Source organism: Salvelinus fontinalis, unplaced genomic scaffold, assembly GCF_029448725.1.
Source record: "Salvelinus fontinalis isolate EN_2023a unplaced genomic scaffold, ASM2944872v1 scaffold_0725, whole genome shotgun sequence".
NCBI classification, from domain to species: domain Eukaryota; kingdom Metazoa; phylum Chordata; class Actinopteri; order Salmoniformes; family Salmonidae; genus Salvelinus; species Salvelinus fontinalis.
Window position 1 is genome coordinate 1 of NW_026600934.1, and position 25,000 is coordinate 25,000.

The following is a 25,000-nucleotide window of genomic DNA, read 5'->3' on the forward strand; positions in this document are numbered from 1 at the left end:
GATATGGGACCTGTTCAAGTTAGGTAAACATCACACTTAAGGCGCTGTAAACAAAATAGAACAAACAAAACCGAGAGAGAGATGGAGGAGAAAAATACACTGAAGGAGAGAGAGAAAGAAATAAAGGACTCACGTAAAAAGAACTCAGCGCCATCCGCTTGGAAGTCTGTGTCTTCTGGGAAGTGGTCTATCTGTTTACACATCCCTTTGTAGGAGCCTGAGAGAGAGAGGGAGCGGGAGAGAGAGAGGCAGAGAGAGAGAGAGAGAGACAGAGAGAGAGAGACAGAGATAGAGAGAGAGGGAGAGAGAGAGAGACAGAGATAGAGAGAGAGAGAGAGAGAGAGAGAGAGAGAGAGAGAGAGAGAGGAGGGAGAGAGGAGAGAGAGAGAGAGAGAGAGAGAGAGAGAGAGAGAGAGAGAGGGAGACAGAGAGAGAGAGACAGAGACAGAGAGATAGAGAGGGAGACAGAGAGATAGAGAGGGAGAGGGAGAGAGAAATAGAGAGAGGGCGACAGAGATAGAGAGAGAGACAGAGAGATAGAGAGGGGAGAGAGGGAGAGGTAGGGAGAGAGAGAGAGAGGGAGAGAAGGATGGTTAGAGACCAAAAACTATAAGAACAAAAGACCAGAGAGAGAGTAAAGGTCATGGTTATCTTGTATTATACCACAGCATTGTTGAATACTCATTTCTGATTGGCTAGAAGGGCATTCTAGAATGGACATTAAAACACGATAACAGGACAGTTGGAAAAGATATTGGGACAACTTGCAATCATGACGCAATATGCGCCTACACATGCAGACTGTACTTGCTACAAAGCTACGGAAAGCTAAACCAACATCTAGACAAACTGAAATTGGATACATTGTAAACACAGGTCCAATGAGGAAAAAACTTAGCTAGCTACAGTAGCTCTCAGTAGCTCTCTACCTCTCAGTAGCCAGCTACAGTAGCTCTCAGTAGCTCTCTACCTCTCAGTAGCCAGCTACAGTAGCTAGCAGTCATTCGTTTTTGTAGGGACATGTTTTTTTGGAGCATCTGATGACCTAAGGTGGTGAATGATGAACACAAATTTCTCTGGTCCCTACTGTTGCCATGACGCAAGTGGCGCTATGCTGTCAAATCTTCCCACGTTTCAATTTTTGAGGGTCGGTTGTCATATTGTCAGCTTTGCTAGCAACAAACTATTTAGCTAACTTATAGCCTAGCATTTGATATGCAGCGTGAACAACTGGGTCGCCTCTGTAGAGATCAAACTAATCGAACGAACAACTGGGTCGCGTCTCTAACAACCAAACGAAGACGCCTCGTCCCGCTGCTGTCCATTACTTCCAAGGTACAGAACACCGGCAGTTATCCTTCACTTCAGCTCTCATCAGAGTCCAAAAGATGTACGCGTCCAAACAACTATGTTGTAGAATAGTGGACCGTTGGCTTTAAAACATTTCAAATTGTCAGTGAGCCTCAAGCAATTCTGCCGTCACAACATTCTAATAAATAGAAGCCGTGTACGTGGAGTCGCTTTGGTTGGGATTTTCAGGAGGTGCTTGGTTTGGTTCCCATCCACTGTCATTAAATAGACCTGTTCATTGTTATTGAAGGATGAAAGAACAGAAGGCATCGTTCATACTGGCGCAGAGGATACACACACACTAGCAAGCACACGCATAGATGCAGACACACAGATGCACACATACGCCCGCGCACACACACACTAGCAAGCACACACACACTAGCAAGCACACACACACTAGCAAGCACACACACACACACTAGCAAGCACACACACACTAGCAAGCACACACACACTAGCAAGCACACACACACTAGCAAGCACACACACACACTAGCAAGCACACACACACACACTAGCAAGCACACACACACTAGCAAGCACACACACACTAGCAAGCACACACACACTAGCAAGCACACACACACTAGCAAGCACACACACACACTAGCAAGCACACACACACACACTGGCAAGCACACACACACTAGCAAGCACACACACACACACACTAGCAAGCACACACACACAAGCAAGCACACACACACACACACTAGCAAGCACACACACACTAGCAAGCACACACACACACACACTAGCAAGCACACACACACACACACTAGCAAGCACACACACACTAGCAAGCACACACACACTAGCAAGCACACACACACTAGCAAGCACACACACACACACACTAGCAAGCACACACACACTAGCAAGCACACACACACACACACTAGCAAGCACACACACACACACACTAGCAAGCACACACACACACACACTAGCAAGCACACACACACTAGCAAGCACACACACACTAGCAAGCACACACACACTAGCAAGCACACACACACACTAGCAAGCACACACACACTAGCAAGCACACACACACACACTAGCAAGCACACACACACTAGCAAGCACACACATAGATGCACAGACACACAGATGCACAGACACACAGATGCACACATACGCCCGCGCACACACACACATACGGTATCATAGTATTGTGTCATACGTTTAGTTACACACACTCATCACTCACATACATGTCGAAATTCATTGAACCATACTCAAGCATCTATCTCTTTCTCTTTCGCTCTCTCAAACACATGCCTGCCCACGCTACAGCAAAAGCACATACATATGTAATCTGGAAGCACATATTCCTTCACTGTCTCCTCCTCTTTCTCTCTCTCTCCCTTTCTCTTTCTCTCGCTCTGCTTCTCCCTCCCTCTCCCTCTCCCTCTCTCTCCATCCCTCTCTCTCTCTTTCCCTCTCTCGCACACTCACATACATATGCGTATACCCCAGGGAACTGAATCATTTATGACTGAGTTGGCAGTAACACACACACACATACTCTTGCTCTCTGTCTTCCTCTTCCTCTCTCTCTCTCTCTCTCTCTCTCTTCCTCTCTCGCTCTCTCTCTCTCTCGGTTAAGGGCTTGTAACTAAGCATTTAACGGTAACACCTGTTGTATTCTGCGCATGTGACAAATAATATTTGATTTGATTGGATTTCTCTCTCTCTCTCTCTTTCTCCCTCGCTCTCTCTCTTCCCCTCTCTCTCTCTCTCTTCCTCTCTCTCTCTCTCTGTCTCACACACACTCAGAAAACACACATACTAAGGCCTATATACTGTCAGGGACTTTGCATTGGATTCTTAGAGGTTTTGACAGCCCTGTGTCACACACACTTTTTCATTTCTATTTTCCATAATTATGAGATGGCCTTGACCTGATCATCATATCTGGTTAAATACACTGCTCAAAAAAATAAAGGGAACACTTAAACAGCACAATGTAACTCCAAGTCAATCACACTTCTGTGAAATCAAACTGTACACTTAGGAAGCAACACTGATTGACAATACATTTCACATGCTGTTGTGCAAATGGAATAGACAAAAGGTGGAAATTATAGGCAATTAGCAAGACACCCCCAATAAAGGAATGGTTCTGCAGGTGGTGACCACAGACCACTTCTCAGTTCCTATGCTTCCTAGCTGATGTTTTGGTCACTTTTGAATGCTGGCGGTGCTCTCACTCTAGTGGTAGCATGAGACGGAGTCTACAACCCACACAAGTGGCTCAGGTAGTGCAGCTCATCCAGGATGGCACATCAATGCGAGCTGTGGCAAAAAGGTTTGCTGTGTCTGTCAGCGTAGTGTCCAGAGCATGGAGGCGCTACCAGGAGACAGGCCAGTACATCAGGAGACGTGGAGGAGGCCGTAGGAGGGCAACAACTCAGCAGGAGGACCGCTACCTCCGCCTTTGTGCAAGGAGGTACACTGCCAGAGCCCTGCAAAATGACCTCCAGCAGGCCAGAAATGTGCATGTGTCTGCTAAAACGGTCAGAAACAGACTCCATGAGGGTGGTATGAGGGCCCAACGTCCACAGGTGGGGGTTGTGCTTACAGCCCAACACCGTGCAGGACCTTTGGCATTTGCCAGAGAACATCAAGATTGGCAAATTCGCCACTGGTGCCCTGTGCTCTTCACAGATGAAAGCAGGTTCACACTGAGCACATGAGCACATGTGACAGACGTGACAGAGTCTGGAGACGCCGTGGAGAACGTTCTGCTGCCTGCAACATCCTCCAGCATGACCGGTTTGGCGGTGGGTCAGTCATGGTGTGGGGTGGCATTTCTTTGTGGGGCCGCACAGCCCTCCATGTGCTCGGCAGAGGTAGCCTGACTGCCATTAGGTACCGAGATGAGATCCTCAGACCCCTTGTGAGACAGTATGCTGACACATGCACATTTGTGGCCAGCTGGAGGTCATTTTGCTGGGCTCTGGCAGTGCACCTCCTTGCACAAAAGCGGAGGTAGCGGTCCTGCTGCTGGGTTGTTGCCCTCCTACGGCCTCCTCCACGTCTCCTGATGTACTGGCCTGTCTCCTGGTAGCGCCTCCATGCTCTGGACACTATGCTGACAGACACAGCAAACCTTTTTTGCCACAGCTCGCATTGATGTGCCATCCTGGATGACCTGCACTACCTGAGCCACTTGTGTGGGTTGTAGACTCCGTCTCATGCTACCACTGGAGTGAAAGCACCGCCAGCATTCAAAAGTGACCAAAACATCAGCCAGGAAGCATAGGAACTGAGAAGTGGTCTGTGGTCACCACCTGCAGAACCATTCCTTTATTGGGGGTGTCTTGCTAATTGCCTATAATTTCCACCTTTTGTCTATTCCATTTGCACAACAGCATGTGAAATGTATTGTCAATCAGTGCTGCTTCCTAAGTGGACAGTTTGATTTCACAGAAGTGTGATTGACTTGGAGTTACATTGTGTTGTTTAAGTGTTCCCTTTATTTTTTTGAGCAGTGTATATGAACAAAGCAATAGAAACACAGAAACTATGGAAGAAAGGAGAAAGGAGATCTCTCTCTCTCCCTCCCTCTTTCTCTCTCTGTCTCTCGTAAGAAACAAACTCCTTAAATCGATCCTCCTCTTCCCTCCACCCATGAAACAGGAGTCCAGTCTTTTCACTGTCTCTTATTCCAGACTCTTAGTCTGGTTTGGCCTGTGTGTGTGTGTGGTTTAAAACAATTGCCCTCCTAAAACCAGTGTGTGTGTGTGTGTGTGTGTGTGTGTGTGTGTGTGTGTGTGTGTGTGTGTGTGTGTGTGTGTGTGTGTGTGTGTGTGTGTGTGAACTCCCATGGTCTCTGGAGTACTGGAACACTCAAGCTCGGAACTGGAATGACATCATTTAATGACAACCTAGAAATGCAATCAAGCTCCTTTACCACGCAAGGATTGTAAATGATGTCATAGGAAATGAGGTCATATATCGGCTAGAGCTTGGCCCAAACACGCTTTCAGAATACCTTCAAAATGTTCCCTTCCATGTTACAGATGAATCTAGAACTCTACAGAGTCCAATCCCTACCCAGCTCAGCTGTCTTCTAGAATGTTTCCATGTTACAGATGGACTCTAGAACTCTACAGAGTCCAATCCCTACCCAGCTCAGCTGTCTTCTAGAATGTTTCCATGTTACAGATGGACTCTAGCACTCTACAGAGTCCAATCCCTACCCAGCTCAGCTGTCTTCTAGAATGTTTCCATGTTACAGATGGACTCTAGAACTCTACAGAGTCCAATCCCTACCCAGCTCAGCTGTCTTCTAGAATGTTTCCATGTTACAGATGGACTCTAGCACTCTACAGAGTCCAATCCCTACCCAGCTCAGCTGTCTTCTAGAATGTTTCCATGTTACAGATGGACTCTAGAACTCTACAGAGTCCAATCCCTACCCAGCTCAGCTGTCTTCTAGAATGTTTCCATGTTACGGATGGACTCTAGCACTCTACAGAGTCCAATCCCTACCCAACTCAGCTGTCTTCTAGAATGTTTCCATGTTACAGATGGACTCTAGCACTCTACAGAGTCCAATCCTTACCCAACTCAGCTGTCTTCTAGAATATTAGACAGTTGGTTCTCATAGTTGACCAATTCTCAGTTCAGCTAAAACTACTTCTGTTTCTGTCGCCAGTTGAACAGATGCTTAACACACCTGCTTTCCCAGGTTTAAATTAGACTTTCAGAAATGAATTAAAAACAGGTGTGCAGTCCTATACACACGCCTCTGCCCTCCCCTCCTCTTCTCTCCTCTGCCCTCCTCTCTTCTCCCCTCCCCTCCTCTCCTCTTCTCTTGTCTCCTCTCTTCTCCCCTCCCCTCCTCTCCTCTCCTCTCCTCTTCTCTTGTCTCCTCTCTTCTCCCCTCCCCTCCTCTCCTCTCCTCTCCTCTTCTCTTGTCTCCTCTCTTCTCCCCTCCCCTCCTCTCCTCTCCTCTTCTCTCCTCTTGTCTCCTCTCTTCTCCCCTCCCCTCCTCTCCTCTCCTCTTCTCTTGTCTCCTCTCTTCTCCCCTCCCCTCCTCTCCTCTCCTCTTCTCTTGTCTCCTCTCTTCTCCCCTCCCCTCCTCTCCTCTCCTCTCCTCTTCTCTCCTCTTCTCTCCTCTTGTCTCCTCTCTTCTCCCCTCCCCTCCTCTCCTCTCCTCTCCTCTTCTCTTGTCTCCTCTCTTCTCCCCTCCCCTCCTCTCCTCTCCTCTCCTCTTCTCTTGTCTCCTCTCTTCTCCCCTCCCCTCCTCTCCTCTCCTCTTCTCTCCTCTTGTCTCCTCTCTTCTCCCCTCCCCTCCTCTCCTCTCCTCTCCTCTTCTCTTGTCTCCTCTCTTCTCCCCTCCCCTCCTCTCCTCTCCTCTTCTCTTGTCTCCTCTCTTCTCCCCTCCCCTCCTCTCATCTCCTCTCCTCTTCTCTCCTCTTCTCTCCTCTTGTCTCCTCTCTTCTCCCCTCCCCTCCTCTCCTCTCCTCTCCTCTTCTCTTGTCTCCTCTCTTCTCCCCTCCCCTCCTCTCCTCTCCTCTTCTCTCCTCTTGTCTCCTCTCTTCTCCCCTCTCCTCCTCTCCTCTCCTCTTCTCTTGTCTCCTTTCTTCTCCCCTCCCCTCCTCTCCTCTCCTCTCCTCTTCTCTTGTCTCCTCTCTTCTCCCCTCCCCTCCTCTCCTCTCCTCTTCTCTTGTCTCCTCTCTTCTCCCCTCCCCTCCTCTCCTCTCCTCTCCTCTTCTCTTGTCTCCTCTCTTCTCCCCTCCCCTCCCCTCCTCTCCTCTCCTCTTCTCTCCTCTTGTCTCCTCTCTTCTCCCCTCCCCTCCTCTCCTCTCCTCTTCTCTTGTCTCCTCTCTTCTCCCCTCCTCTCCTCTCCTCTCCTCTTCTCTTGTCTCCTCTCTTCTCCCCTCCCCTCCTCTCCTCTCCTCTCCTCTTCTCTTGTCTCCTCTCTTCTCCCCTCCCCTCCCCTCCTCTCCTCTCCTCTTCTCTCCTCTTGTCTCCTCTCTTCTCCCCTCCCCTCCTCTCCTCTCCTCTTCTCTCCTCTTGTCTCCTCTCTTCTCCCCTCCCCTCCTCTCCTCTCCTCTTCTCTCCTCTTGTCTCCTCTTGTCTCCTCTCTTCTCTCCTCCTCTCCTCTCCTCTTCTCTCCTCTTGTCTCCTCTCTTCTCCCCTCCCCTCCTCTCCTCTTCTCTCCTCTTGTCTCCTCTCTTCTCCCCTCCTCTCCTCTTCTCTCCTCTTCTCTCCTCTTGTCTCCTCTCTTCTCCCCTCCCCTCCTCTCCTCTCCTCTTCTCTCCTCTTGTCTCCTCTTGTCTCCTCTCTTCTCTCCTCCTCTCCTCTTCTCTCCTCTTGTCTCCTCTCTTCTCCCCTCCCCTCCTCTCCTCTTCTCTCCTCTTGTCTCCTCTCTTCTCTCCTCCTCTCCTCTCCTCTTCTCTCCTCTTGTCTTCTCTCTTCTCCCCTCCCCTCCTCTCCTCTTCTCTCCTCTTGTCTCCTCTCTTCTCCCCTCCCCTCCTCTCCTCTTCTCTCCTCTTGTCTCCTCTCTTCTCCCCTCCCCTCCTCTTCTCTCCTCTTCTCTCCTCTTGTCTCCTCTCTTCTCTCCTCCTCTCCTCTCCTCTTCTCTCCTCTTGTCTCCTCTCTTCTCCCCTCCCCTCCTCTCCTCTCCTCTCCTCTTCTCTTGTCTCCTCTCTTCTCCCCTCCCCTCCTCTCCTCTCCTCTCCTCTTCTCTTGTCTCCTCTCTTCTCCCCTCCCCTCCTCTCCTCTCCTCTTCTCTCCTCTTGTCTCCTCTCTTCTCCCCTCCCCTCCTCTCCTCTCCTCTCCTCTTCTCTTGTCTCCTCTCTTCTCCCCTCCCCTCCTCTCCTCTCCTCTTCTCTTGTCTCCTCTCTTCTCCCCTCCCCTCCTCTCCTCTCCTCTCCTCTTCTCTTCTCTTCTCTCCTCTTGTCTCCTCTCTTCTCCCCTCCCCTCCCCTCCTCTCCTCTCCTCTTCTCTTGTCTCCTCTCTTCTCCCCTCCCCTCCTCTCCTCTCCTCTTCTCTCCTCTTGTCTCCTCTCTTCTCCCCTCTCCTCCTCTCCTCTCCTCTTCTCTTGTCTCCTCTCTTCTCCCCTCCCCTCCTCTCCTCTCCTCTCCTCTTCTCTTGTCTCCTCTCTTCTCCCCTCCCCTCCTCTCCTCTCCTCTTCTCTTGTCTCCTCTCTTCTCCCCTCCCCTCCTCTCCTCTCCTCTCCTCTTCTCTTGTCTCCTCTCTTCTCCCCTCCCCTCCCCTCCTCTCCTCTCCTCTTCTCTCCTCTTGTCTCCTCTCTTCTCCCCTCCCCTCCTCTCCTCTCCTCTTCTCTTGTCTCCTTTCTTCTCCCCTCCTCTCCTCTCCTCTCCTCTTCTCTTGTCTCCTCTCTTCTCCCCTCCCCTCCTCTCCTCTCCTCTCCTCTTCTCTTGTCTCCTCTCTTCTCCCCTCCCCTCCCCTCCTCTCCTCTCCTCTTCTCTCCTCTTGTCTCCTCTCTTCTCCCCTCCCCTCCTCTCCTCTCCTCTTCTCTCCTCTTGTCTCCTCTCTTCTCCCCTCCCCTCCTCTCCTCTCCTCTTCTCTCCTCTTGTCTCCTCTTGTCTCCTCTCTTCTCTCCTCCTCTCCTCTCCTCTTCTCTCCTCTTGTCTCCTCTCTTCTCCCCTCCCCTCCTCTCCTCTTCTCTCCTCTTGTCTCCTCTCTTCTCCCCTCCTCTCCTCTTCTCTCCTCTTCTCTCCTCTTGTCTCCTCTCTTCTCCCCTCCCCTCCTCTCCTCTCCTCTTCTCTCCTCTTGTCTCCTCTTGTCTCCTCTCTTCTCTCCTCCTCTCCTCTCCTCTTCTCTCCTCTTGTCTCCTCTCTTCTCCCCTCCCCTCCTCTCCTCTTCTCTCCTCTTGTCTCCTCTCTTCTCTCCTCCTCTCCTCTCCTCTTCTCTCCTCTTGTCTCCTCTCTTCTCCCCTCCCCTCCTCTCCTCTTCTCTCCTCTTGTCTCCTCTCTTCTCCCCTCCCCTCCTCTCCTCTTCTCTCCTCTTGTCTCCTCTCTTCTCCCCTCCCCTCCTCTTCTCTCCTCTTCTCTCCTCTTGTCTCCTCTCTTCTCTCCTCCTCTCCTCTCCTCTTCTCTCCTCTTGTCTCCTCTCTTCTCCCCTCCCCTCCTCTCCTCTTCTCTCCTCTTGTCTCCTCTCTTCTCCCCTCCCCTCCTCTCCTCTCCTCTTCTCTCCTCTTGTCTCCTCTCTTCTCCCCTCCCCTCCTCTCCTCTTCTCTCCTCTTGTCTCCTCTCTTCTCCCCTCCCCTCCTCTCCTCTTCTCTCCTCTTGTCTCCTCTCTTCTCCCCTCTCCTCCTCTCCTCTCCTCTTCTCTCCTCTTGTCTCCTCTCTTCTCCCCTCCCCTCCTCTCCTCTCCTCTTCTCTCCTCTTGTCTCCTCTCTTCTCCCCTCCCCTCCTCTCCTCTCCTCTTCTCTCCTCTTGTCTCCTCTCTTCTCCCCTCCCCTCCTCTCCTCTCCTCTTCTCTCCTCTTGTCTCCTCTCTTCTCCCCTCCCCTCCTCTCCTCTCCTCTTCTCTCCTCTTGTCTCCTCTCTTCTCCCCTCCCCTCCTCTCCTCTCCTCTTCTCTCCTCTTGTCTCCTCTCTTCTCCCCTCCCCTCCTCTCCTCTCCTCTTCTCTCCTCTTGTCTCCTCTTGTCTCCTCTCTTCTCTCCTCCTCTCCTCTTCTCTCCTCTTGTCTCCTCTCTTCTCCCCTCCCCTCCTCTCCTCTTCTCTCCTCTTGTCTCCTCTCTTCTCTCCTCCTCTCCTCTCCTCTTCTCTCCTCTTGTCTTCTCTCTTCTCCCCTCCCCTCCTCTCCTCTTCTCTCCTCTTGTCTCCTCTCTTCTCCCCTCCCCTCCTCTCCTCTTCTCTCCTCTTGTCTCCTCTCTTCTCCCCTCCCCTCCTCTTCTCTCCTCTTCTCTCCTCTTGTCTCCTCTCTTCTCTCCTCCTCTCCTCTCCTCTTCTCTCCTCTTGTCTCCTCTCTTCTCCCCTCCCCTCCTCTCCTCTCCTCTCCTCTTCTCTTGTCTCCTCTCTTCTCCCCTCCCCTCCTCTCCTCTCCTCTCCTCTTCTCTTGTCTCCTCTCTTCTCCCCTCCCCTCCTCTCCTCTCCTCTTCTCTCCTCTTGTCTCCTCTCTTCTCCCCTCCCCTCCTCTCCTCTCCTCTCCTCTTCTCTTGTCTCCTCTCTTCTCCCCTCCCCTCCTCTCCTCTCCTCTTCTCTTGTCTCCTCTCTTCTCCCCTCCCCTCCTCTCCTCTCCTCTCCTCTTCTCTTCTCTTCTCTCCTCTTGTCTCCTCTCTTCTCCCCTCCCCTCCCCTCCTCTCCTCTCCTCTTCTCTTGTCTCCTCTCTTCTCCCCTCCCCTCCTCTCCTCTCCTCTTCTCTCCTCTTGTCTCCTCTCTTCTCCCCTCTCCTCCTCTCCTCTCCTCTTCTCTTGTCTCCTCTCTTCTCCCCTCCCCTCCTCTCCTCTCCTCTCCTCTTCTCTTGTCTCCTCTCTTCTCCCCCTCCCCTCCTCCTCCTCTCCTCTTCTCTCTGTCTCCTCTCTTCTCCCCTCCCCTCCTCTCCTCTCCTCTCCTCTTCTCTTGTCTCCTCTCTTCTCCCCTCCCCTCCCCTCCTCTCCTCTCCTCTTCTCTCCTCTTGTCCTCCTCTCTTCTCCCCTCCCCTCCTCTCCTCTCCTCTTCTCTTGTCTCCTTTCTTCTCCCCTCCTCTCCTCTCCTCTCCTCTTCTCTTGTCTCCTCTCTTCTCCCCTCCCCTCCTCTCCTCTCCTCTCCTCTTCTCTTGTCTCCTCTCTTCTCCCCTCCCCTCCCTCTCCTCCTCTCCTCTCCTCTTCTCTCCTCTTGTCTCCTCTCTTCTCCCCTCCCCTCCTCTCCTCTCCTCTCCTCTTCTCTTGTCTCCTCTCTTCTCCCCTCCCCTCCTCTCCTCTCCTCTCCTCTTCTCTTGTCTCCTCTCTTCTCCCCTCCCCTCCTCTCCTCTCCTCTTCTCTCCTCTTGTCTCCTCTCTTCTCCCCTCCCCTCCTCTCCTCTCCTCTCCTCTTCTCTTGTCTCCTCTCTTCTCCCCTCCCCTCCTCTCCTCTCCTCTTCTCTTGTCTCCTCTCTTCTCCCCTCCCCTCCTCTCCTCTCCTCTCCTCTTCTCTTCTCTTCTCTCCTCTTGTCTCCTCTCTTCTCCCCTCCCCTCCCCTCCTCTCCTCTCCTCTTCTCTTGTCTCCTCTCTTCTCCCCTCCCCTCCTCTCCTCTCCTCTTCTCTCCTCTTGTCTCCTCTCTTCTCCCCTCTCCTCCTCTCCTCTCCTCTTCTCTTGTCTCCTCTCTTCTCCCCTCCCCTCCTCTCCTCTCCTCTCCTCTTCTCTTGTCTCCTCTCTTCTCCCCTCCCCTCCTCTCCTCTCCTCTTCTCTTGTCTCCTCTCTTCTCCCCTCCCCTCCTCTCCTCTCCTCTCCTCTTCTCTTGTCTCCTCTCTTCTCCCCTCCCCTCCCCTCCTCTCCTCTCCTCTTCTCTCCTCTTGTCTCCTCTCTTCTCCCCTCCCCTCCTCTCCTCTCCTCTTCTCTTGTCTCCTTTCTTCTCCCCTCCTCTCCTCTCCTCTCCTCTTCTCTTGTCTCCTCTCTTCTCCCCTCCCCTCCTCTCCTCTCCTCTCCTCTTCTCTTGTCTCCTCTCTTCTCCCCTCCCCTCCCCTCCTCTCCTCTCCTCTTCTCTCCTCTTGTCTCCTCTCTTCTCCCCTCCCCTCCTCTCCTCTCCTCTTCTCTCCTCTTGTCTCCTCTCTTCTCCCCTCCCCTCCTCTCCTCTCCTCTTCTCTCCTCTTGTCTCCTCTTGTCTCCTCTCTTCTCTCCTCCTCTCCTCTCCTCTTCTCTCCTCTTGTCTCCTCTCTTCTCCCCTCCCCTCCTCTCCTCTTCTCTCCTCTTGTCTCCTCTCTTCTCCCCTCCTCTCCTCTTCTCTCCTCTTCTCTCCTCTTGTCTCCTCTCTTCTCCCCTCCCCTCCTCTCCTCTTCTCTCCTCTTGTCTCCTCTCTTCTCCCCTCCCCTCCTCTCCTCTTCTCTCCTCTTGTCTCCTCTCTTCTCCCCTCCCCTCCTCTTCTCTCCTCTTCTCTCCTCTTGTCTCCTCTCTTCTCTCCTCCTCTCCTCTCCTCTTCTCTCCTCTTGTCTCCTCTCTTCTCCCCTCCCCTCCTCTCCTCTTCTCTCCTCTTGTCTCCTCTCTTCTCCCCTCCCCTCCTCTCCTCTCCTCTTCTCTCCTCTTGTCTCCTCTCTTCTCCCCTCCCCTCCTCTCCTCTTCTCTCCTCTTGTCTCCTCTCTTCTCCCCTCCCCTCCTCTCCTCTTCTCTCCTCTTGTCTCCTCTCTTTCCCCTCTCCTCCTCTCCTCTCCTCTTCTCTCCTCTTGTCTCCTCTCTTCTCCCCTCCCCTCCTCTCCTCTCCTCTTCTCTCCTCTTGTCTCCTCTCTTCTCCCCTCCCCTCCTCTCCTCTCCTCTTCTCTCCTCTTGTCTCCTCTCTTCTCCCCTCCCCTCCTCTCCTCTCCTCTTCTCTCCTCTTGTCTCCTCTCTTCTCCCCTCCCCTCCTCTCCTCTCCTCTTCTCTCCTCTTGTCTCCTCTCTTCTCCCCTCCCCTCCTCTCCTCTCCTCTTCTCTCCTCTTGTCTCCTCTCTTCTCCCCTCCCCTCCTCTCCTCTCCTCTTCTCTCCTCTTGTCTCCTCTTGTCTCCTCTCTCTCTCTCCTCCTCTCCTCTTCTCTCCTCTTGTCTCCTCTCTTCTCCCCTCCCCTCCTCTCCTCTTCTCTCCTCTTGTCTCCTCTCTTCTCTCCTCCTCTCCTCTCCTCTTCTCTCCTCTTGTCTTCTCTCTTCTCCCCTCCCCTCCTCTCCTCTTCTCTCCTCTTGTCTCCTCTCTTCTCCCCTCCCCTCCTCTCCTCTTCTCTCCTCTTGTCTCCTCTCTTCTCCCCTCCCCTCCTCTTCTCTCCTCTTCTCTCCTCTTGTCTCCTCTCTTCTCTCCTCCTCTCCTCTCCTCTTCTCTCCTCTTGTCTCCTCTCTTCTCCCCTCCCCTCCTCTCCTCTCCTCTCCTCTTCTCTTGTCTCCTCTCTTCTCCCCTCCCCTCCTCTCCTCTCCTCTCCTCTTCTCTTGTCTCCTCTCTTCTCCCCTCCCCTCCTCTCCTCTCCTCTTCTCTCCTCTTGTCTCCTCTCTTCTCCCCTCCCCTCCTCTCCTCTCCTCTCCTCTTCTCTTGTCTCCTCTCTTCTCCCCTCCCCTCCTCTCCTCTCCTCTTCTCTTGTCTCCTCTCTTCTCCCCTCCCCTCCTCTCCTCTCCTCTCCTCTTCTCTTCTCTTCTCTCCTCTTGTCTCCTCTCTTCTCCCCTCCCCTCCCCTCCTCTCCTCTCCTCTTCTCTTGTCTCCTCTCTTCTCCCCTCCCCTCCTCTCCTCTCCTCTTCTCTCCTCTTGTCTCCTCTCTTCTCCCCTCTCCTCCTCTCCTCTCCTCTTCTCTTGTCTCCTCTCTTCTCCCCTCCCCTCCTCTCCTCTCCTCTCCTCTTCTCTTGTCTCCTCTCTTCTCCCCTCCCCTCCTCTCCTCTCCTCTTCTCTTGTCTCCTCTCTTCTCCCCTCCCCTCCTCTCCTCTCCTCTCCTCTTCTCTTGTCTCCTCTCTTCTCCCCTCCCCTCCCCTCCTCTCCTCTCCTCTTCTCTCCTCTTGTCTCCTCTCTTCTCCCCTCCCCTCCTCTCCTCTCCTCTTCTCTTGTCTCCTTTCTTCTCCCCTCCTCTCCTCTCCTCTCCTCTTCTCTTGTCTCCTCTCTTCTCCCCTCCCCTCCTCTCCTCTCCTCTCCTCTTCTCTTGTCTCCTCTCTTCTCCCCTCCCCTCCCCTCCTCTCCTCTCCTCTTCTCTCCTCTTGTCTCCTCTCTTCTCCCCTCCCCTCCTCTCCTCTCCTCTTCTCTCCTCTTGTCTCCTCTCTTCTCCCCTCCCCTCCTCTCCTCTCCTCTTCTCTCCTCTTGTCTCCTCTTGTCTCCTCTCTTCTCTCCTCCTCTCCTCTCCTCTTCTCTCCTCTTGTCTCCTCTCTTCTCCCCTCCCCTCCTCTCCTCTTCTCTCCTCTTGTCTCCTCTCTTCTCCCCTCCTCTCCTCTTCTCTCCTCTTCTCTCCTCTTGTCTCCTCTCTTCTCCCCTCCCCTCCTCTCCTCTCCTCTTCTCTCCTCTTGTCTCCTCTTGTCTCCTCTCTTCTCTCCTCCTCTCCTCTCCTCTTCTCTCCTCTTGTCTCCTCTCTTCTCCCCTCCCCTCCTCTCCTCTTCTCTCCTCTTGTCTCCTCTCTTCTCTCCTCCTCTCCTCTCCTCTTCTCTCCTCTTGTCTCCTCTCTTCTCCCCTCCCCTCCTCTCCTCTTCTCTCCTCTTGTCTCCTCTCTTCTCCCCTCCCCTCCTCTCCTCTTCTCTCCTCTTGTCTCCTCTCTTCTCCCCTCCCCTCCTCTTCTCTCCTCTTCTCTCCTCTTGTCTCCTCTCTTCTCTCCTCCTCTCCTCTCCTCTTCTCTCCTCTTGTCTCCTCTCTTCTCCCCTCCCCTCCTCTCCTCTTCTCTCCTCTTGTCTCCTCTCTTCTCCCCTCCCCTCCTCTCCTCTCCTCTTCTCTCCTCTTGTCTCCTCTCTTCTCCCCTCCCCTCCTCTCCTCTTCTCTCCTCTTGTCTCCTCTCTTCTCCCCTCCCCTCCTCTCCTCTTCTCTCCTCTTGTCTCCTCTCTTCTCCCCTCTCCTCCTCTCCTCTCCTCTTCTCTCCTCTTGTCTCCTCTCTTCTCCCCTCCCCTCCTCTCCTCTCCTCTTCTCTCCTCTTGTCTCCTCTCTTCTCCCCTCCCCTCCTCTCCTCTCCTCTTCTCTCCTCTTGTCTCCTCTCTTCTCCCCTCCCCTCCTCTCCTCTCCTCTTCTCTCCTCTTGTCTCCTCTCTTCTCCCCTCCCCTCCTCTCCTCTCCTCTTCTCTCCTCTTGTCTCCTCTCTTCTCCCCTCCCCTCCTCTCCTCTCCTCTTCTCTCCTCTTGTCTCCTCTCTTCTCCCCTCCCCTCCTCTCCTCTTCTCTCCTCTTGTCTCCTCTCTTCTCCCCTCCCCTCCTCTCCTCTCCTCTTCTCTCCTCTTGTCTCCTCTCTTCTCCCCTCCCCTCCTCTCCTCTCCTCTTCTCTCCTCTTGTCTCCTCTCTTCTCCCCTCCCCTCCTCTCCTCTTCTCTCCTCTTGTCTCCTCTCTTCTCCCCTCTCCTCCTCTCCTCTCCTCTTCTCTCCTCTTGTCTCCTCTCTTCTCCCCTCCCCTCCTCTCCTCTCCTCTTCTCTCCTCTTGTCTCCTCTCTTCTCCCCTCTCCTCCTCTCCTCTCCTCTTCTCTCCTCTTGTCTCCTCTCTTCTCCCCTCCCCTCCCCTCCTCTCCCCTTCTCTTCTCTCCTCTTTTATCGTCTCCTCCTCTCCTCTCCTCTTCTCTTCTCTTGCGTATGTGTGTGTGTGTGTGTGTGTGTGTGTGTGTGTGTGTGTGTGTGTGTGTGTGTGTGTGTGTGTGTGTGTGTCTGTGTGTGTGTGTGTGTGTGTGTGTCTGTGTGTGTGTGTGTGTGTGTGTGTGTGTGTGTGTGTATGTATGTGTGCTCTGACACCAGAAACCCTACTAGGTGAATCAGAGATTGTGCTCGTCTACTCTTCTGTCTCTACACAGTACAACTCTGAGATTGTTCTCGTCTACTCTTCTGTCTCTACACAGTACAGCTCTGAGATTGTTCTCGTCTACTCTTCTGTCTCTACACAGTACAACTCTGAGATTGTGCTCGTCTACTCTTCTGTCTCTACACAGTACAACTCTGAGATTGTTCTCGTCTACTCTTCTGTCTCTACACAGTACAACTCTGCTGGAGTTATAATGATGTGTAGCTCTCCCAAATCGCTCTGTTCAATTATACATCCTCCTTAAGCACTGAGCATGTAGTATTATTCTTACAGAGACACACACCGCTGGGGTGGAGTTCACACCGCGACCCATTTATCCCCGCAGCGAGAAAAGGCCAAACGCTGAGGGAATGTGATTCAAACCAATGAGGAGAGCCAATAAGAGGCATTGTCATTGTAGGGCAGACCTAACCTCTGGCATGGGGTTGACAACATGCTACATGTATTAGCATGCATAGTAATGAGACTGACTTAATGCAGAGAGAGTTGGGAGAGAGAGAGGGTTGAGAGAGGGGTGGGGGGCGAGAGATTGGGTGTGAACTGTGAATATGAAAACGTATGTGACGATAGCTATACAGGATATACTGTGAGTTATGCTAATGTTAGCTACGCCACGTTGTTCTTTATGCTAATGTTGACTTAGCCGCTCCGACGGCTAAATGTAGGCTAACAGTAGCTTAATCCTTCAACCCCAATCTAGTGAGGATATATGAACATAGGAAGACTAGCCATGAGAGAGGTTCAAACCTAGATTTACTATGTGTGTGTTCCAAATGGGTCCCTATTCCCTATATAGTGTACTTATTTAGCCTTAACCAAGATGGATTCTGTCCTCTTGCTGAAAAGAAAACTAGAACAAAACTAGTCGCTCTACAAAGAGAAAGTGTGTGTGTGTGTGTGTGTGTGTGTGTGTGTGTGTGTGTGTGTGTGTGTGTGTGTGTGTGTGTGTGTGTGTGTGTGTGTGTGTGTGTGTGTGTGTGTGTGTTGCTCTATGAAAAGAAGAGGCCCGTAAGACATTGACCCTGATAAGGTTTTTAATTGTGATTTTTATTTCATTTTAATCTTGGACCCGAATGGCCCAATTCGTTTCCTCACCATTCACACACACACACACACACACACACACACACACACACACACACACACACACACACACACACACACACACACACACACACACACACACACACACACACAGAGTCATGCAAAATGGAGCTGGTGGAGATAGTGAATATCTCAACCTGGCATGGTGTTGTGTAGTTTATTGTGTTATCATACATATATGTATCAGGAATGGACGAATAACACTCTGGAACATTCCTCGGGTGTTAGGACTCTGGAAGATTCCTCGGGTGTTAGGACTCGGGAACATTCCTCGGGTGTTAGGACTCGAGAACATTCCTCGGGTGTTAGGACTCTGGAACATTCCTCGGGTGTTAGGACTCTGGAACATTCCTCGGGTGTTAGGACTCTGGAACATTCCTCGGGTGTTAGGACTCTGGAAGATTCCTCGGGTGTTAGGACTCGGGAACATTCCTCGGGTGTTAGGACTCGAGAACATTCCTCAGGTGTTAGGACTCTGGAACATTCCTCGGGTGTTAGGACTCTGGAACATTCCTCGGGTGTTAGGACTCTGGAAGATTCCATGGGTTTTAGAACTCTGTAACATTCCTCGGGTGTTAGGACTCTGGAAGATTCCTCGGGTGTTAGGACTCTGGAAGATTCCTCGGGTGTTAGGACTCTGGAAGATTCCTCGGGTGTTAGAACTCTGTAACATTCCTCGGGTGTTAGGACTCTGGAAGATTCCATGGGTGTTAGAACTCTGTAACATTCCTCGGGTGTTAGGACTCTGGAACATTCCTCGGGTGTTAGGACTCGGGAACATTCCTCGGGTGTTATGACTCTGGAACATTCCTCGGGTGTTAGGACTCGGGAACATTCCTCGGGTGTTAGGACTCGGGAACATTCCTCGAGTGTTATGACTCGAGAACATTCCTCGGGTGTTAGGACTCTGGAAGATTCCATGGGTGTTAGGACTCTGGAAGATTCCTCGGGTGTTAGGACTCTGGAAGATTCCTCGGGTGTTAGAACTCTGTAACATTTCACTGGTGTTATGACTCTGTACTGGAGGACAAGGGTTGGGAAACACTGGTTTAGTGCAGTCTTAGGGATGTTGGTTAGAGAGAGGGAAAGAGATGAATGAGGGAAAGAGAGGGGAAGAGAGGGAAAGAGATGAATGAGAGAAGGAGAGGGAAGAGAGGGAGGGAAAGAGAGGGAACGATAGAGAAAGAGGATCGTCTCATTCATTCATATCTATGGGGGAGAAGCAGCTGTGTGCGTAGTAAGGAGCGATTAATTATGGGTAGTTGTGGAATGACATGGAAACTGTGATTGAGAGAGAGAGAGAGAGAGAGAGAGAGAGAAAATAAAGATTGAAAGAGAGAGAAAAGAGAGAGAGAGAGAGAGAGAGAGAGAGAGAGAGAGAGAGAGAGAGAGAGAGAAAAGAGAGATTGAAAGAGAGAGAAAAGAGAGAGATAGATGGGTTGTGAGTCACCATCACCACTTATATAGGGCACATCTCCCCTTCCACCCCCACCCCCTCTCTCTCAGTCGTGATGTGATGCTGACGTGTGTGTGTGTGTGTGTCTGTTTGTGGGTGCTGGTGTGCTTGCAAGTGAGTGTGTGTGCATGTGTGTGTGTGTGCATGTCCACATTGACATGGGTTAGGTCATTATGACAGATCCTGTCATGGACAGATACATATATATCAGTGACACAATTCAAAATAGAAAATTAAACCCTCTCTATTTCCTTCCCCCTTCATCAGTCTTGCTTTCCATCCCTCCTCCCCTTCTTTCCCTCCCTCCTTCCCTTCCTTCCTTCCCTCCCTCCCTCCCTCCCTCCCTCCCTCCCTCCCTCCCTCCCTCCCTCCCTCCCTCCCTCCCTCCCTCCCTCCCTCCCTCCTCCCCTTCCCTCCCTTCCTTCCACCGCAGTCCCTGTGCCCAGGAACGCCATGGTAACCTGTCTAAATGACCATCGCCCCTGAGCACTCACATCTGTAGCCATGAAATGCTTTGACAGGCTGGTCATGGCTCACATAGACACCATCATCCCAGACACCCTGGACCAGTGATGGGCCGACGCACCAATTGTATTGTTTAGGAACTCAGTCGAGGATCAACTTCCTGTTGAGAGTTGGAATAATAGAATATACAAGGTAACATTTTGAAAAATGTGGTTGTGCGTCAGCTGTCACTCAATTAGCCATTGTCAGATAAAATGTTTTAGATTGGTAAGTTAGTCTAGCGGCAAGCTATCTAAATTTGTAGTAAGCATGGTTGAATTACTGACTGGGGTGGGGCCCAATGATCATCAGTTATTATATTAAAAACTGCAACAACAATATATATATATATATTTATATTTCACCTTTATTTAACCAGGTAGGCCAGTTGAGAACAAGTTCTCATTTACAACTGTGACTTGGACAAGATAAAGCAAAGCAGTGCGACAAAAACAACCACACAGAGTTTCACATAAACAAACGTACAGTCAATAACACAAAATAAAAGAAAAATAGAAAAATCTATATACAGTGTGTAGAAACGTAGAAGAGTAGGCAGGTAGGAAAACATTTGCCTCCAACCCGTGGCAAAATGTGTCGAGTTGCAGAAAATTAGCTGTAAAATTGCAAATCTTCTCTCCACCCCATGGCAAAATTTGTACAATTGCAGAAAACTTGCTTTAAAAAGGCCACGTTCTCTCTACACCCCACGGCAAAATGTGCAGAATTGCAGTTAATGAACTTTAAAACTAAAATGTTTCCTCTTTCCTGTCATGAGGGGGCTGCTAAAATGTTTCTTGTTTCCTGTCATGAGGGGGCTGCTAAAATGTTTCCTGTTTCCTGTCATGAGGGGGCTGCTAAAATGTTTCCTGTTTCCTGTCATGAGGGGGCTGCTAAAATGTTTCCTGTTTCCTGTCACGAGGGGGCTGCTAAAATGTTTCCTGTTTCCTGTCACGAGGGGGCTGCTAAAATGTTTCCTGTTTCCTGTCACGAGGGGGCTGCTAAAATGTTTCCTGTTCCCTGTCATGAGGGGGCTGCTAAAATGTTTCCTGTTTCCTGTCACGAGGGGGCTGCTAAAATGTTTCCTGTTTCCTGTCACGAGGGGGCTGCTAAAATGTTTCCTGTTCCCTGTCATGAGGGGGCTGCTAAAATGTTTCCTGTTTCCTGTCATGAGGGGGCTGCTAAAATGTTTCCTGTTTCCTGTCACGAGGGGGCTGCTAAAATGTTTCCTGTTTCCTGTCATGAGGGGGCTGCTAAAATGTTTCCTGTTTCCTGTCATGAGGGGGCTGCTAAAATGTTTCCTGTTTCCTGTCACGAGGGGGCTGCTAAAATGTTTCCTGTTTCCTGTCACGAGGGGGCTGCTAAAATGTTTCCTGTTTCCTGTCACGAGGGGGCTGCTAAAATGTTTCCTGTTTCCTGTCATGAGGGGGCTTCTAAAATGTTTCCTGTTTCCTGTCATGAGGGGGCTTCTAAAATGTTTCCTGTTTCCTGTCATGAGGGGGCTGCTAAAATGTTTCCTGTTTCCTGTCATGAGGGGGCTGCTAAAATGTTTCCTGTTTCCTGTCACGAGGGGGCTGCTAAAATGTTTTGCACTCCACATTGGCCCCTCCCACCTAGACAAGAGGAACACATATGTAAGAATGCTGTTCATTGACTACAGCTCAGCGTTCAACACCATAGTTCCCTCTAAGCTCATCACTAAGCTAAGGACCATGGGAAACCTTAACCCTAGTTGTTTTTGTTTTAAACCTATCCCAAACCTTACCCCTAGTTGTTTTTGTTTTAAACCTATCCCAAACCTTAACCCTAGCTTTTTTTGTTTTAAACCTATCCCAAACCTTAACCCTAGTTGTTTTTGTTTTAAACCTATCCCAAACCTTAACCCTAGCTGTTTTTGTTTTAAACCTATCCCAAACCTTAACCTTAGTTGTTTTTTGTTTTAAACCTATCCCAAACATTAACCCTAGTTGTTTTAGTTTTAAACCTATCCCAAACCTTAACCCTAGTTGTTTTTGTTTTAAACCTATCCCAAACCTTACCCCTAGTTGTTTTTGTTTTAAACCTATCCCAAACCTTAACCCTAGTTGTTTTTGTTTTAAACCTATCCCAAACCTTAACCCTAGTTGTTTTTGTTTTAAACCTATCCAAAACCTTACCCCTAGTTGTTTTTGTTTTAAACCTATCCCAAACCTTAACCTTAGTTGTTTTTGTTTTAAACCTATCCCAAACCTTAACCCTAGTTGTTTTTGTTTTAAACCTATCCCAAACCTTAACCCTAGTTGTTTTTGTTTTAAACCTATCCCAAACCTTAACCCTAGTTGTTTTTGTTTTAAACCTATCCCAAACCTTAACCCTAGTTGTTTTTGTTTTAAACCTATCCCAAACCTTAACCCTAGTTGTTTTTGTTTTAAACCTATCCCAAACCTTAACCCTAGTTGTTTTTGTTTTAAACCTATCCCAAACCTTAACCCTAGTTGTTTTTGTTTTAAACCTATCCCAAACCTTAAACCTAGTTGTTTTTGTTTTAAACCTATCCCAAACCTTAACCCTAGTTGTTTTTGTTTTAAACCTATCCCAAACCTTAACCCTAGTTGTTTTTGTTTTAAACCTATCCCAAACCTTAACCCTAGTTGTTTTTGTTTTAAACCTATCCCAAACCTTAACCCTAGTTGTTTTTGTTTTAAACCTATCCCAAACCTTAACCCTAGTTGTTTTTGTTTTAAACCTATCCCAAACCTTAACCCTAGTTGTTTTTGTTTTAAAACTATCCCAAACCTTAACCCTAGTTGTTTTTGTTTTAAACCTATCCAAAACCTTACCCCTAGTTGTTTTTGTTTTAAACCTATCCCAAACCTTAACCCTAGTTGTTTTTGTTTTAAACCTATCCCAAACCTTAACCCTAGTTGTTTTTGTTTTAAACCTATCCCAAACCTTACCCCTAGTTGTTTTTGTTTTAAACCTATCCCAAACCTTAACCCTAGTTGTTTTTGTTTTAAACCTATCCCAAACCTTAACCCTAGTTGTTTTTGTTTTAAACCTATCCCAAACCTTAACCCTAGTTGTTTTTGTTTTAAACCTATCCCAAACCTTAACCCTAGTTGTTTTTGTTTCAAACCTATCCCAAACCTTAACCCTAGTTGTTTTTGTTTTAAACCTATCCCAAACCTTAACCCAGTCGGAACGAACTCCTTAACTGAACCGTAGAGTTGTTTCTGTGAGCCTAAATCGTCTGGAGCTCATGCAAGAGCTGTGTGCCTAAATCAGAGGAGAACGACTGCCCGTTCTCAATGACGCAACGGAAGTTCAAGGCCGACCGCGGTACTGCAGGCATTGTTTGCAGAAAACAGGATCCCCCGTTATAGTGAATGGAAAAATGGCAATCTTCGTGGTCAATCATCGCATAAATAAAAAAAATGTTTAGAAGACAATCATGGCACCAATAATTGCTTCTAATACACCAGATGTATGTCCTTGAACCGATCATTTTAAAATCGCACGCGAAGTTATAAGGATCATTTAGAATCTAATGTCAGCCTGCAACTTCACTTCCTGGAGTTTCTCAAACTGCGTATGTTCTGTCTTCATGAGACGCCATCAGCCAAATGAACCGACTTCATTTGGCTTCAATGCGCTATTGAGTCTTTACGTAATGTAGGAATGAATAGTGTCACGTGATGTAGGAATGAATAGTGTCACGTAATGTAGGAATGAATAGTGTCACGTAATGTAGGAATGAATAGTGTCACGTGATGTAGGAATGAATAGTGTCACGTGATGTAGGAATGAATAGTGTTACGTAATGTAGGAATGAATAGTGTCACGTGATGTAGGATTGAATAGTGTCACGTGATGTACCAATGAATAGTGTCACGTGATGTAGGAATGAATAGTGTCACGTAATGTAGGATTGAATAGTGTCACGTAATGTACCAATGAATAGTGTCACGTGATGTAGGAATGAATAGTGTCTCGTGATGTAGGAATGAATAGTGTCACGTGATGTAGGAATGAATAGTGTCACGTGATGTAGGAATGAATAGTGTTACGTAATGTAGGAATGAATAGTGTCACGTGATGTAGGAATGAATAGTGTCACGTAATGTAGGAATGAATAGTGTCACGTGATGTAGGAATGAATAGTGTCACGTGATGTAGGAATGAATAGTGTTACGTAATGTAGGAATGAATAGTGTCACGTGATGTAGGAATGAATAGTGTCACGTGATGTAGGAATGAATAGTGTCACGTGATGTAGGAATGAATAGTGTCACGTGATGTAGGAATGAATAGTGTCACGTGATGTAGGAATGAATAGTGTTACGTAATGTAGGAATGAATAGTGTCACGTGATGTAGGAATGAATAGTGTCACGTGATGTAGGAATGAATAGTGTCACGTGATGTAGGAATGAATAGTGTTACGTAATGTAGGAATGAATAGTGTCACGTGATGTAGGAATGAATAGTGTCACGTGATGTAGGAATGAATAGTGTCACGTGATGTAGGAATGAACAGTGTCACGTGATGTAGGAATGAATAGTGTCACGTGATGTAGGAATGAATAGTGTCACGTAATGTAGGAATGAATAGTGTCACGTGATGTAGGAATGATTAGTGTCACGTGATGTAGGAATGAATAGTGTCACGTAATGTAGGAATGAATAGTGTCACGTGATGTAGGAATGAATAGTGTCTCGTGATGTAGGAATGAATAGTGTCACGTGATGTAGGAATGAATAGTGTCACGTGATGTAGGAATGAATAGTGTCACGTAATGTAGGAATGAATAGTGTCACGTGATGTAGGAATGAATAGTGTCACGTAATGTAGGAATAAATAGTGTCACGTGATGTAGGAATGAATAGTGTCACGTGATGTAGGAATGAATAGTGTGACGTGATGTAGGAATGAATAGTGCCACGTGATGTAGGAATGAATAGTGTCACGTGATGTAGGAATGAATAGTGTCACGTGATGTACGAATGAATAGTGTCACGTGATGTAGGAATGAATAGTGTCACGTAATGTAGGAATGAATAGTGTCACGTGATGTAGGAATGAATAGTGTCACGTAATGTAGGAATGAATAGTGTCACGTGATGTAGGAATGAATAGTGTCACGTGATGTACGAATGAATAGTGTCACGTGATGTAGGAATGAATATTGTCACGTGATGTAGGAATGAATAGTGCCACGTGATGTAGGAATGAATAGTGTCACGTGATGTAGGAATGAATAGTGTCACGTGATGTAGGAATGAATAGTGCCACGTGATGTAGGAATGAATAGTGTCACGTGATGTAGGAATGAATAGTGTCACGTAATGTAGGAATGAATAGTGTCACGTAATGTAGGAATGAATAGTGTCACGTAATGTAGGAATGAATATTGTCACGTAATGTAGGAATGAATAGTGTCACGTGATCGAGGAATGAATAGTGTCACGTGATGTAGGAATGAATAGTGTCACGTGATGTAGGAATGAATAGTGTAACGTGATGTAGGAATGAATAGTGTCACGTAATGTAGGAATGAATAGTGTCACGTGATGTAGGAATGAATAGTGTCACGTGATGTAGGAATGAATAGTGTCACGTGATGTAGGAATGAATAGTGTCACGTAATGTAGGAATGAATAGTGTCACGTAATGTAGGAATGAGTAGTGTCACGTAATGTAGGAATGAATAGTGTCACGTAATGTAGGAATGAATAGTGTCACGTAATGTAGGAATGAATAGTGTCACGTGATGTAGGAATGAATAGTGTCACGTGATGTAGGAATGAATAGTGTCACGTGATGTAGGAATGAATAGTGTCACGTGATGTAGGAATGAATAGTGTCACGTAATGTAGGAATGAATAGTGTCACGTGATGTAGGAATGAATAGTGTCACGTAATGTAGGAATGAATAGTGTCACGTGATGTAGGAATGAATAGTGTCACGTAATGTAGGAATGAATAGTGTCACGTGATGTAGGAATGAATAGTGTCACGTAATGTAG

The 25,000-nt window shown here is 49.0% G+C and overlaps 1 pseudogene; it reads right to left on the reverse strand.

Annotated features, from left to right (window-relative positions):
* Positions 1–6: 6 nt before the first annotated feature.
* Positions 7–25,000, reverse strand: part of LOC129847148 (voltage-dependent calcium channel gamma-2 subunit-like) — a 94,891-nt pseudogene continuing 69,897 nt past the window's right edge.